Here is an 11914-nt window from a genome sequence, read left to right as displayed (position 1 = left end):
CTCTGCAGAGTGGGAGGGCGACCAAGATAATTGGTCATCTCCCCCATGAATTGCTCCTTGTTCGAAAAACCTCCAAAAAAGCTACTAACACCTCTAGAAAACTCCACTAAGGTGTTGTTCATGCGTTCCAACTCAGGATCAGTGCTGGAAGATCCAAGATTCCATATCTACACAAGCAAAAATCCATTACTACCTTGTGCATATAAAGCATATTACATGCTGCATCTATACCCGTGTCTATCAGCACGTCTATTCCTACGTCTATACATGCGTCTACACTGTCATCTAGACGCGCTGACAGATGCGCACAGTCGAACCATATTTTGCAAACTGTTATAAAAAACGTACAAAGAAACCTCCATAGATGATAGTCTATAGCATGTAAAGAGAGAGAGAGAGAGAGAGACAAAGAGACAGAGAAAGCAAACAAGATTGAGAGAGAGAAGAAGAACTCACCTTCTTTGCTTGTTCCGATGGGTGGCGGCGCATACCCAATAGCTAGTAGTACTAAAAGCTCAATACACATTTCAGTAGGACAATCAAATAATCGTTTAGTCTTTTTAATCGAAAACGGTAGCACTTGAAGATGATAATATTAAAGGTGCGACTCATTGTCTTTTTTGAGGCAAGTCATAAGAAGGACGCCTTTGCCATTTCGTCTCAGAACAAACAAACCTTTCTCGAATAAAGAAGAAGAACAAAAAGTAACAGCGCGATAATAGTAGGACATTCTCAATAACGTTATCATTGACGTCAATGAACGATGGTTTCTGAAGGTTTTTTTTTCAAGCTAAGAGCAAGAAAAGTGTAATCATTGACAATGTTATCTGAAGCTTTTTGAAGCTTTTTTTCCTGAAGCCACGAGCTTTCGAGATGGCATCGATTATAAAACATGACGAGGAGGAGAACCCAACAACGAAGAACGCAGCAGAAGAGAAGGATGGTGATGCCGAAAGCCGACGATGAAGCTGCTGTAGTACGAAGGAAGACATAGCAAAAGGTAGCAACAATGATGACAAAGCCGAAGGCGATGACTGAAGCATCGAGGAACGTGCTGAAGGGGTCATCCTGTAGTCAAAGAGACCACTCCAATGATAAAGGGGCTATGCACAAGACGACGGCAAGCCAAAGGGAGAGAAGACATTGGTGAAAAAGATGCATCAGAGGACGACGAAGAAGAAGTCAAAGATGACAAATGGCAAGTACGCGGAAGAAGACCTGCACAAGGAGGTGCTTAGGAGGCCATCGTCTTCTAGGGTTTGTTCCTGCCACCTTGAAACATTGCTTCCATACAATCACCACATATATTTTTTATCCTTCTCTGCAGATTGATATCACTAAGAAAATATGGTTGTGGCCAGAGAAACTGGTCATGATAAGACTAATCTGTAGCAGCCTTGGATTGCCTCCTATGATGTCAATGCGCTGCTCTGCATCTTCTTCCGACTAGATTTAAACGATATATATTTTTTCGATTGTTTCGGTTGTGTTTCACGGCTTTTACGTTGTTTCCTTAGTTGGAGCCAATGAATTAAAAAAAAAACAAGGTCATAGATGTTGTATCACCCACATGAGAGCAACAGGCAACTTATCCATAAAGAAGACTCAGAATAACATCATTTGTAACTGGGCATCACATAGAGAGAGGGAAGAGGACGTTTTTTTTGTGTGGAATGCCACCACCAAATTTGGTCCAGATGGCACAGCTTGGGAGTATGGAGTCTTTTCCTTGCAATTGATTGATTTGGAGAACTAAATAAACCGAGCGCAATAGCTCTACTTCATGAGGTATATATGTCACATTACCAACAGATGAGAGGGCTTGCTTATGAGTTTCTTCTTGCCTCTTTGGAATGAGTCCTGATCTACCATCAATGAATTCAACATTGTATTAACCACAAGCAATCGAGAGAGGAGTCAACAATCTCTTAAGCTTCATCTCGAGTGAAATTCCAATTATGTTTAAAGCTAGTCATGAGAGTCATCTTCACTAACCCTTCCCTTGACCATGAGTCTTTGCATATATACCTCAACCATACTTTTAAACAATAAGCTTGCTTTTCCATTCACCTTGTTCTTGTTTCGTCTTCCTTGATTGAGGTTTGAATGTTGTAAACTTTCTTGGATCGTATTTGGAACTCCCTGCTTCCATCTTGAAAAGTGTCCCTACGACAATGAGCGACTTTCATGAACCCTCATGCGAATCTCGTATGACACTTGGTGAACTTGACGTGAAAGCGTCGCTTCTGATTGTCGAGATGGGAGACTCTCGAATACTCTACCCACTTCATCATCGCTTTCTGCAACCATTATGATGTAAAATCAGCAGATGGAGTTATCAATACAGCAGCATCAGTAGTTACATCAACAACAATTGGATCATCAACAAATGCTGCATCTAGAACAAGAGCATAGGCATGGTGCAACCAAAGGGATCGAGACTATGGTAAGTGAGCACAAATTATTTGATGGCTGGAATATTTCAGCTTATCTTAAAGCCTTTGAAAGCCAAATGAGCTTCTTTGGAGTTTCTACCAACTGGAGCAACTACTTCTTACGTCTTGTCAAGCCTACTTTGCAGGTCAGAGTTACAGATTTATTTGTGCAAGACTCAAACTAGAATGTTTTCAAGAAAGTGCTCAAAGATGTATATTTTTTGGAAGATTATGGTATTGCTACGTGGAAGACATTCAGAGAGTGGGTCTATCAGCCCAACAAAGGACTTGTTGCTTTCGAATTATTGTGGGAGTTTGAAGAACATTACAACTAGTTGGATGCCCTTAAGCAAAGAGCCCTAAACTCTGAGAAAGTGGAGTTATTCTTGTAGGAGGTTGATCCTGCACTTCAGGACAAGTTGGGAGAGTTTCTTCAAGATCATATGCAGCCGATAGGATTGAAGATGGATTGGCAAGATGTTGTTGATGTGGTTTCCACATTGAGAAAGAGGCGGAGATGGAAGGCTCACTTGCAGAACGGCATGCAAACACCTCTAGTGATTTCTTCTCCTTTCTCGACTTCTCCTATTTCTCCTTCCACTTGTTCTCCTATTTCTCATCCTGTGTCCATGCCTACTTCTATGCCTATCCCTACTGCAATAGTCAAACCATCAGCCAAACCAATTGTCAAAGTCATGGTGGAGGAAATTTCAAAGAACTTGAAAGATTTTCAAATTAAGATGACCAGAAGAGAATAGCAACCACTTAACCCAGCTCCTATTTCTGCCCCAACCTCTTCTACTCCTATAAATCCTTCCAAAAATGATCGAGTTTGTCGTTGCATGTGGTGCGATAGTCCAGACTATGAGTAGAAGGACTATCAAGACTTTGAATAGGCAAAAAGGCTGAAGTTGGTGGTATGGAAGGACAATATGTTATGTTTCGAAGATACAGAGCAACTGATTAAACCAAATTTTGGTAAAGGAGGTATGAAGAAATTATTGGAGGAGTCTCTTTTGCGCTGATCTTCTTATGTGATGCGAGAAGTTGCAAGAGAGTTTGGAGCCATTGTTGTCGAAAGACAGATCTCCTTTATGGTCCTATGCACTACATGCAGAAAAGAAAGGTAAAGCTTCATCGTCTGAACTTTCAACCATAGGAGATGTAATAAAAAAAGGGAATGGATGGAATGATCGCATAGATGTCTTTTCTATCTATGTTTACATCACGAAATCTCAAGGATTTGAAGTGCTTGTTGAAGAAAAGCGGAAAAGAGACAATGATCAACCTGAAGGATCGAAGAGGGTGACTAGAAGGAGTGATCCAGCTCTTCAGCCTTCTTCTTCAGGACCAAATTAGTAGAGTATGGTTGACATAGAGAAGCCAAAAGTACAAGAAGATCAGAAGGCCCAAAAGAGAAAGGATTCGAGGTCGAGAAAGCAACCTGGATTCAAGTTGTTATCAGATATTGAGACGATGAAGGACTTGAGAAATGTACATGAGGATCGAATTCTTAATTGCAAAATTGAATTTACTCTTGAAGAAGTCTTGGAGATTTCCAAAATACACTACAAGGATTTGAGCTAGTAGCGACGCCGATTAGCGACGGCGGATAGCGGCGTCGCTATTGGCGTTGCTAATAGCGTCGCTACACAAATAGCGACGGGCCGCAAGGAAAAAACGCGGCCGAAACCGAGCGCGGTTTTCATTTCGCGTTTGCTCCATTGAGAGTTTTGAGAGCGAGAGCGAGGGAGAGAACGACCGTCATGAGAGAAGGAGAGGAAGAAGACTTGCCGCCGCCGCCGCCGCCGTTGTTCGCGAAGGAGAGGAGGAGCCTTCATCGCAAAGAGGAGCCGCCCCACGCTCACCATATCTCATCGGTGAGTCTCCCTCTCTCTTTCTTTTGCTTGCTCAAGGTTTAAATCACTCTCTTTTGCTTGTTTAGGAGAGGAAATGAAAGAGAAAGAGAGGGAAAGGGAGAGAGAGGGAGAGAAAGAGAAAGAGAGGGAGAGGGAGAGGGAGAAGGAGAGAAAGAGAAAGAGAGGGAGAGGGAGGGAGAGGGAGAGTGCATTCTCTCTCTCCCTCTAGAGGGAGAGGGAGGGAGAGGGAGAGTGCATTCTCTCTCTCCCTCTCCCTTTTGCTTGTTTAATATTTAAATCACTTTCTTTTTTGCTTGTTTAGGAGAGGAAATGAGAGAGTAAGAGAGAGGGAGAGGGAGAGAGAGAGGGAGAGAGAGAAAGACAAAGAGAAAGAGAGGGAGAGGGAGAGGAAGGGGGAGGAAATGAGAGAGGGAGAGAAAGAGAAAGAGAGGGAGAGGGAGGGAGAGTGCATTCTCTCTCTCCCTCTCCCTTTTGCTTGGTTAATGTTTAAATCACTTTATTTTTTACTTGTTTAGGAGAGGAAATGAGAGAGAAAGAGAGGGAGAGGGAGAGGGAGGGGAAGGAAATGAGAGAGGGAGAGAAAGAGAAAGAGAGAGAGAGTGCATTGTCTCTCTCCCTCTCCCTTTTGCTTGTTTAATGTTTAAATCACTTGATTTTTTGCTTGTTTAGGAAATGAGAGAGAAAGAGAGATAGAGAGGGAGAGAAAGAGAGGGAGAGTGCATTGTCTCTCTCCCTCTCCCTTTTGCTTGTTTAATGTTTAAATCACTTTATTTTTTGCTTGTTTAGGAAATGAGAGAGAAAGAGAGATAGAGAGGGAGAGAAAGAGAGGGAGAGGGAGAGGGAGGGGAAGAAAATGAGAGAGGGAGAGAAAGAGAGAGAGAGAGAGAGGGTGAGGGTGAGAGAGAGAGAGTGCATTTTCTCTCTCACTCTCCCTCTTGCTTGTTTGATGTTTGAATCACTTTCTTTTTTGCTTGTTTAGGAGAGGAAATGAGAGAGAAAGAGAGAAAGAGAGAAAGAGAGAGAGAGGGAGAGAGAGGGAGAGAAAGAGAGGGAGAGGGAGGGGAAGGAAATTTAAGATAATAGACTTATCGATAATGGTATGCAATGTGCTTTGCCATGGGCCACGTACATTGGTGACTCTTTAAGATAGCTTAAAATTGGTCATGTCCTTCATAATGTCCAAGTAGGGGATCTAATTGTGATATGCATAATTCATTGTTTTTGTATTAACTTTATAGGCATAACAAATTAGAAATCATGCCAACTAGTCAACGGAAGGACTAAAAGAAAATGATACCCTAGCTAATGGTCATTATGGTACTTCATCAAAATGAACCCAAAAGTATTGTTATAGAAGAAGAATCCCTTAAATTGAGTATAGGATATTTTCTCTCAGGTCTTATGACTATGAGTAGAATTGATTGAAATAAATTTTATTACTATAGTTGATAAATTTCATAGATGGCATTAATTTTAATACGCGATCCTAGGACAAAAAAACCACATTTCTAAGATGCTTTTTGTTGAGACTGATTTATTATTAGACTAAGAGATCCTCAATGGTGCTCAAAATGGATTACTTATACTCAAAGCCCTCTAGTGCAGTTTTTTACAATAACGAATAATTATCTATCGAGACAAACAAATCCTTGAGCATGATACAAGGCCGAGATATAACATCGGAAAATCTCTCAACGACTATGTACAATGCAAGATTTATGGTCAACTTGCAACTTGACGTACATCTCCATAAAGCTATCCATTTAAGCCTCGTTTACTGTAATGTAGATAAGATGGAAAACGAAGAAGGTCTTATTGTTCAAGACCGCGAGACATATCTTAATCAGCGTGTCCCATGTCCTTGCTCTCAATGCAAGTTGGCAATTAGACGAAACCGCTGATTGTTTATAGAACACGTACGATGATTTGGCGAGTTTCAATCTGAGATCATTGATCAGGAGATTGCGGATTTTCAGCAAACGGTAATTTGAAGTTAATATTAATCATGAATTGTACTTGCAAGCTAATTGAAAACCATACACAATAAGATTGGGTCTTGTTGGCAAATTTTCTATCCAGGGCGGTGATGTCTCGACCCAAGGGGGAGTGCACCCTTTGCGGCCAATTAGAAGAGTTCGTGGACGTGTGATGGATGGATTGCAGGAGTCAATCCACCACTCGCAAGGCCTATCTATACCATCAATGCCAGAGGAGATAGACAACCTTCCCGACCTACCTACAATCTTGGAGCCTGAGATGGAGGCAATGATCGATGCATTGATTCCCATGGATGTTGAGACATCTGACCCGCTTAGAGAGGAAGCATCCATACCATTATATGATGGGTGCCGAGTATCTTGGTTGAAGACATTGCTTGCACTCTTAAGTGTGCAAGCAAAATACAGTTGGAGTGATACGAGTGTGACTGAGTTATTCAGGTACCTTCCACATCGGCTTCATTGATTTTTTTTCTTTACAGTATTATTGCAAATATTTGTGTTTTTTCAAGGTGTTTTATGATTTTTTTTAGGTTATTGAAATATCATATATTACCACCTGCAAATACCATGCCTGAGTCTCATGATGATGCACGACATGTTTTACGAAAGCTTGGCATGGACTACAATAACATCCATGCATGTATCAACGACTGCATACTGTTTCAAGATGAATACGAGACTATGGAGACATGTCCAAAGTGTGGTGCTCACAGGTATCGACAGTACTTGCAAGGGCAAACCATCCCTCAAAAAGTTCTCAGACACTTTTCGCTCATCCCCCGCATAAACCACATGTTTCGCACGTCTGACATGGCAAGCTTGACAACGTGGCATGTGCAGAATAGGTCCACGGATGGAGTTCAACGAATATCAGCGGATTCGCGCGCATGGAGCCACATTGACTCTACCTTCCCAGGCTTTGCGCGAGAGCCAAGGAATGTTCGGCTCGGTCTCGCCATGGATGGTGTGAACCCATTCAGTCTGCGCTTGACTTCTTACAGTGTGTGGCCTATAGTGCTTGTCAACTACAACATCCCTCCATGGCTTTCTACGAAGAAAGGACATCTCATCCTTAGCTTGCTCGTCCCGGGCCGCTACAAAGTAAAAAATATGGACGTGTATCTTCATCCATTAGTCGATGAGCTTAAGATTTTGTGGGAGAAGGGGGTCACTGTGCAAGATATGAGTAGGCGCGATGGTCGGCGGTCAGCCAACATTCGAGCCATTCTCATGTGGACGATGCATGACTTTCCGGGATTGGGAGAGTGCTCAGGTGAGCTGACCTCCGTTCTCGCTGGTAATATCTATATTTTATTTCATTCAATCAAGTATTCACTAGGTCTTGGCTCGCCTTATAGGTCTGGTTACCTCAGGTTATCATGCATGTCCATTGTGTGGGCCACAGTTAGACTCCCGAAGGCCAGGAACCATGAAGAAGATGGTATATCAAGGACACGTCGCTTTCTTGCTGGAGGATCATGAACTCAGGGAAGGTTTTCTTGGACGACCTCCAACACGTATGAACTCTGCAAGCTGGTATGAGCTGAAAATGGTAAACCCGGAATCACATCCAAATGGAATGCGACGGTTCTCAGTTTTCTACGAGTTGCCATATTGGACCCACTTACAGATCAACCACTGGTTGGATCCCATGCATATTTTCAAGAATGTGGGCAGCTTGCTATGGGACCACATCACAGGAAAGAGAGACACTATAGGGTAACGAATGGATTTGAAGGAGGTAGGTAAGATGGAGGCGCTTTGGCTGCAATCGAGTGCTGAAGGGGGAGTGCAGCTTCCTCGCGCTCCCTGGGTTTTGTCTACCAAAGAAGAGCGCATTGTGAAGCAAGTAATCAAGTCTATCCGCACTCCGACGGGTATGATGCGTTCTCTCATGTCCGCATTTTCTAAAGATGACCAATTATCGGAGCTAAAATCCCATGATTGGCATAAGATATGTCAGGTTTGTGAACAGAATGGATTGTAATTAGCGTGGGCATTTTGCAATTTGAAAAGTGGCCATTATTCATAATGCTTTCTCATTTGTGGCAGTTTGTCCTACCGATCGCGATCACAGGATACCTTACTCCAGAAATTCGCGGGGCCATTTACAATTTGTCGACTTTGGTGCAATGGATCTCACATAAAGAGATTAAGACGTCCTCTATTGAATCCACAAGGCGGGGAGCAGTTGAGACGGTCTGTCTCTTTGAGAAATACCTGCCCACTAGCATGCTCACGATAGAAGTTCACCTTCTTGTGCATCTTATGGATGAAGTGGAGATTGCTGAACCTGTCTATACGCGATGGATATTCTTCCTGGAGCGCTTCATGAAAACCCTAAAAGGCTTTGTGCGACAACGAGCTCGTCCAGAAGGTAGCATGGTGGAAGGTTGGTTGGTGTCAGAGACATTAGTGCATATCTCACAATGGCTACCAATGGTGGAACGAGACAATGAAATGCTATGGACGCTGAAGGACGATGGTAGACTAACTGGAGATGTGGTGGTTGGAAATGGGGTAGAAAAAAGAATGGATGCCTCAATGGAAGAGAAGGTGAATCGCTTTTGTATGTTGCACCATGCCTCCATGGAGACGTGGCTCGCCAAGTACCAGATTGCAAGGCAAGATCGAGAGGAAGCGCGAGCTGAATTCCGACGCAGTACGCGTCACCGACCGATTCGATATCCCGAAGGCATGGAGGAGATACCGTGGTTTATGTCAACACGATGGTTGCATGGAGCCTTGACCGCAGCATCCAGCGAAGGGACAGAGGTCTCAATGGAGGAGTGGAAGTTCTCAAGAGGATGTAGTCCAAAGGTAATGAGGGGTTTAGAATGTGTCGTATCTAAATTTGCTTGCTACATCTAATTTGAGTGTTTCAATGTACAGTACAAAATATATAGTGCAGCGTGGTCACGCGAACGACATTTTCGCGTGGAGCGTATTGATGAAATGCGCTCCACAATGGACTGTGGTGTCATGGCAAGGTTTGAGCAAGAGAGCCGGCGACGAGCAACGGATCCAAACACGGTTGTGGATGAGATGGAGTATTTCGGGAACTTGCAAAGTATTATTACGGTGGATTACCATAGCTTCTCCATGATACTATTCAATGTGCAGTGGTTCAAAGTGGTACTTGGAGGAGCTGGAGCAACAGTTCGACGAGGTCCATCTGGATTTCTCGAAATAGATTCCGAAAAAAAATGGACGGATTTGCGCGACACCTTTGTGTTGCCGGCCCATTGTGAACAGGTGCAAAGAGTCATTTGCTTGCTAATTGTAATACGACATGGTTTATGTCACAATGGTTTGAACTCGCTTTGTACGTATTTATGAACAGGTAATCTTCTATCCAAACCCCCGATGGTGGTATGTTATACCTTCAACTACGAGAGTATATGATCAAAGCGATGTTCCAGGCATAGATGAAGAAAATATGCAAATAGAGGGGTCGATATTACAAGGGGTGGAGGCCACCGCAAGTTTGGAGCCCGCATCGGCTAACAATGATGGAAATACAGAAGTCCAAGAATTTTTTGAGAACGAGGCAGACTCGTTCTTTTGTGGTGACATGTCTATCGACCTTCCAGTGTATGCAGAGTTGTGTCAGGAGATTAACATGGGACCATAGAATACTTCATTCTTGGAGAATTGTATTACTCAATTCGTTGTTTAGATCTTCCATAAAGGTACATAAGATATGCATTTTAAGAGGGATTTTTCAAAAATGATTTACATTACTGTGCTTTGTATAGTTTAAATTGATTATTCGAACATCATTTTTTATCTGTGCAGGTGACATTTTCAGGATGAGTCGAGGAATGAGCGATGAGGAGTTTCAGGACATGATGGCACGCATGTCTCTAGATCAGCTCGCGAGATTCAGAGAGATGGCAGACCAGGAGCTGTCTCGTTCTTCGTCAGGGCGCTCTGCTAGATCTGCTTCAGCGCGATCAGATGCTTCAGCTTCAAGCAGACGATCTCGACGCTCACGACTTGGGCTAGAGGGAAGGACTGCATCGAGATCAGGGGGTGCTGCTGTGGAGACACGGATGTGGTGTCTCCGTCTCGTCGTTCAGCTGGAGCTGCGTCACCTCCAAGATTTGTCACACCTGTGGGGACGTCTACTCGAGTTACTCCGGCTTTTGCGCAGCCGTCAGCAGGTGGCACCCCTTTTGGTGGCACCCCTTTGAGTGGCACTCCGAGAGAGGGTACCCCCGTCGGTACACCGGATGTACAGGGGTCTCCTGGATATGCCCATGAGCGTGGACGGAGATGGGAGAGGACCCATCTTAGGCAGACTCCTAGGGGTTATGGATACCTAGTTGATAGTAGGTCAGGAGCCATCATCATGAATGATGAGGGGAGGAGGGTGATGGCTCGCATGAGGGAGTTGTGCCAACAAGTTTTTCGGCACAACGTCCTAGATCATTGGAAGAACATACAGGAGGGGAGCAAGGACTACATAGTAGCATCCTTGCACGAGGAGTTTCCGGTACCAGCCGCAGTAGATAGATTCTCTACGGGCTGGATGATGGATTGCATGCCTGCATACATGTCACATAGACGATCCGACGCACGCAAGGCAATCAAGAGTGGGGCTGCAAAGCCCGAGTGGTTAGATGCAGACGACTGGCGCCGACTGAGGGAGGAGGCTACAGATTCGCCAGGACGTTGGAGTCAGTAGCGGGAGGCGGCGAGGGCACGACTCGAGGCCGGAGTGGTGCATCATCTTGGGAGTGGCGGCCACTGGACATATTTGGAGGACTTTGTAACTTTCTCTTTTGTTTTGCTTATTTGTTTTTTTGAAATATTCTTTGTACCGACTCTCATGTTTCTAATAGTTAGCATTTTATTTTCTTTGCAACACTCCATTACAAATCGCGATCCGCAAGGCCTTGAGACTCGATATGCAGAGAGGCACGGTCTCAATGCATTGATCGACCGATTGTATATACGCGGCAGCCCTGTAAGTCACTCATCTTTCTTGTCCGTAGTTACCATGAGATATTTGAATGCATTATTGTATGCTGGATTGATATGTTGTTTCTTTTTCTGCAGAATCCATTCGATGCTCCTTTGTGGCGGGACGAGCTTTTGGGGGACGAGGATTTCTAGCTCGCCCTTGGATCCTTGGAGCTCACATACCTTTAGTTTTTAGTCGCCTGATCTATGTAGACATTTTCTATGTATTAGTGATATCCTTTCATGATTGTACCAATCCCATTTTATGCGATCATGTATTTATTTCATGTATCAGTTTTATGATTTCAGTATACATTCTTTTTGTTTGCAAACGCTTTGTGTGCAGTAGTGCAGAGCCATAAATTTTTTTTTCCTTGTTACCATCGCTATTTGCGTCGCAAATTTACTACTCGCATCGCTATTGGCCTCGCTATGAGCGTCGCAAATTTATTGGTTCGTCGCTATATGCATCGCATTTGCTATATGCGTCGCAAATGCGATGCATATAGCGACATTTCTATGGCGTCCTCAATAACGACGCTTTTTGCGACGACGGGGGCAAATTTTGTTGTTTGTATTTTCGTCGCTTTAAACGTCGGTATAAGGTCTATATCTTGTAGTGATAGTATTT

This window comes from Lygodium microphyllum, chromosome 4 (assembly GCF_053477565.2).
Source record: "Lygodium microphyllum isolate KBCC chromosome 4, Lygodium_microphyllum_v1.1.10, whole genome shotgun sequence".
NCBI classification, from domain to species: Eukaryota; Viridiplantae; Streptophyta; class Polypodiopsida; order Schizaeales; family Lygodiaceae; genus Lygodium; species Lygodium microphyllum.
Note: the sequence above shows the minus strand (reverse complement) of the source record.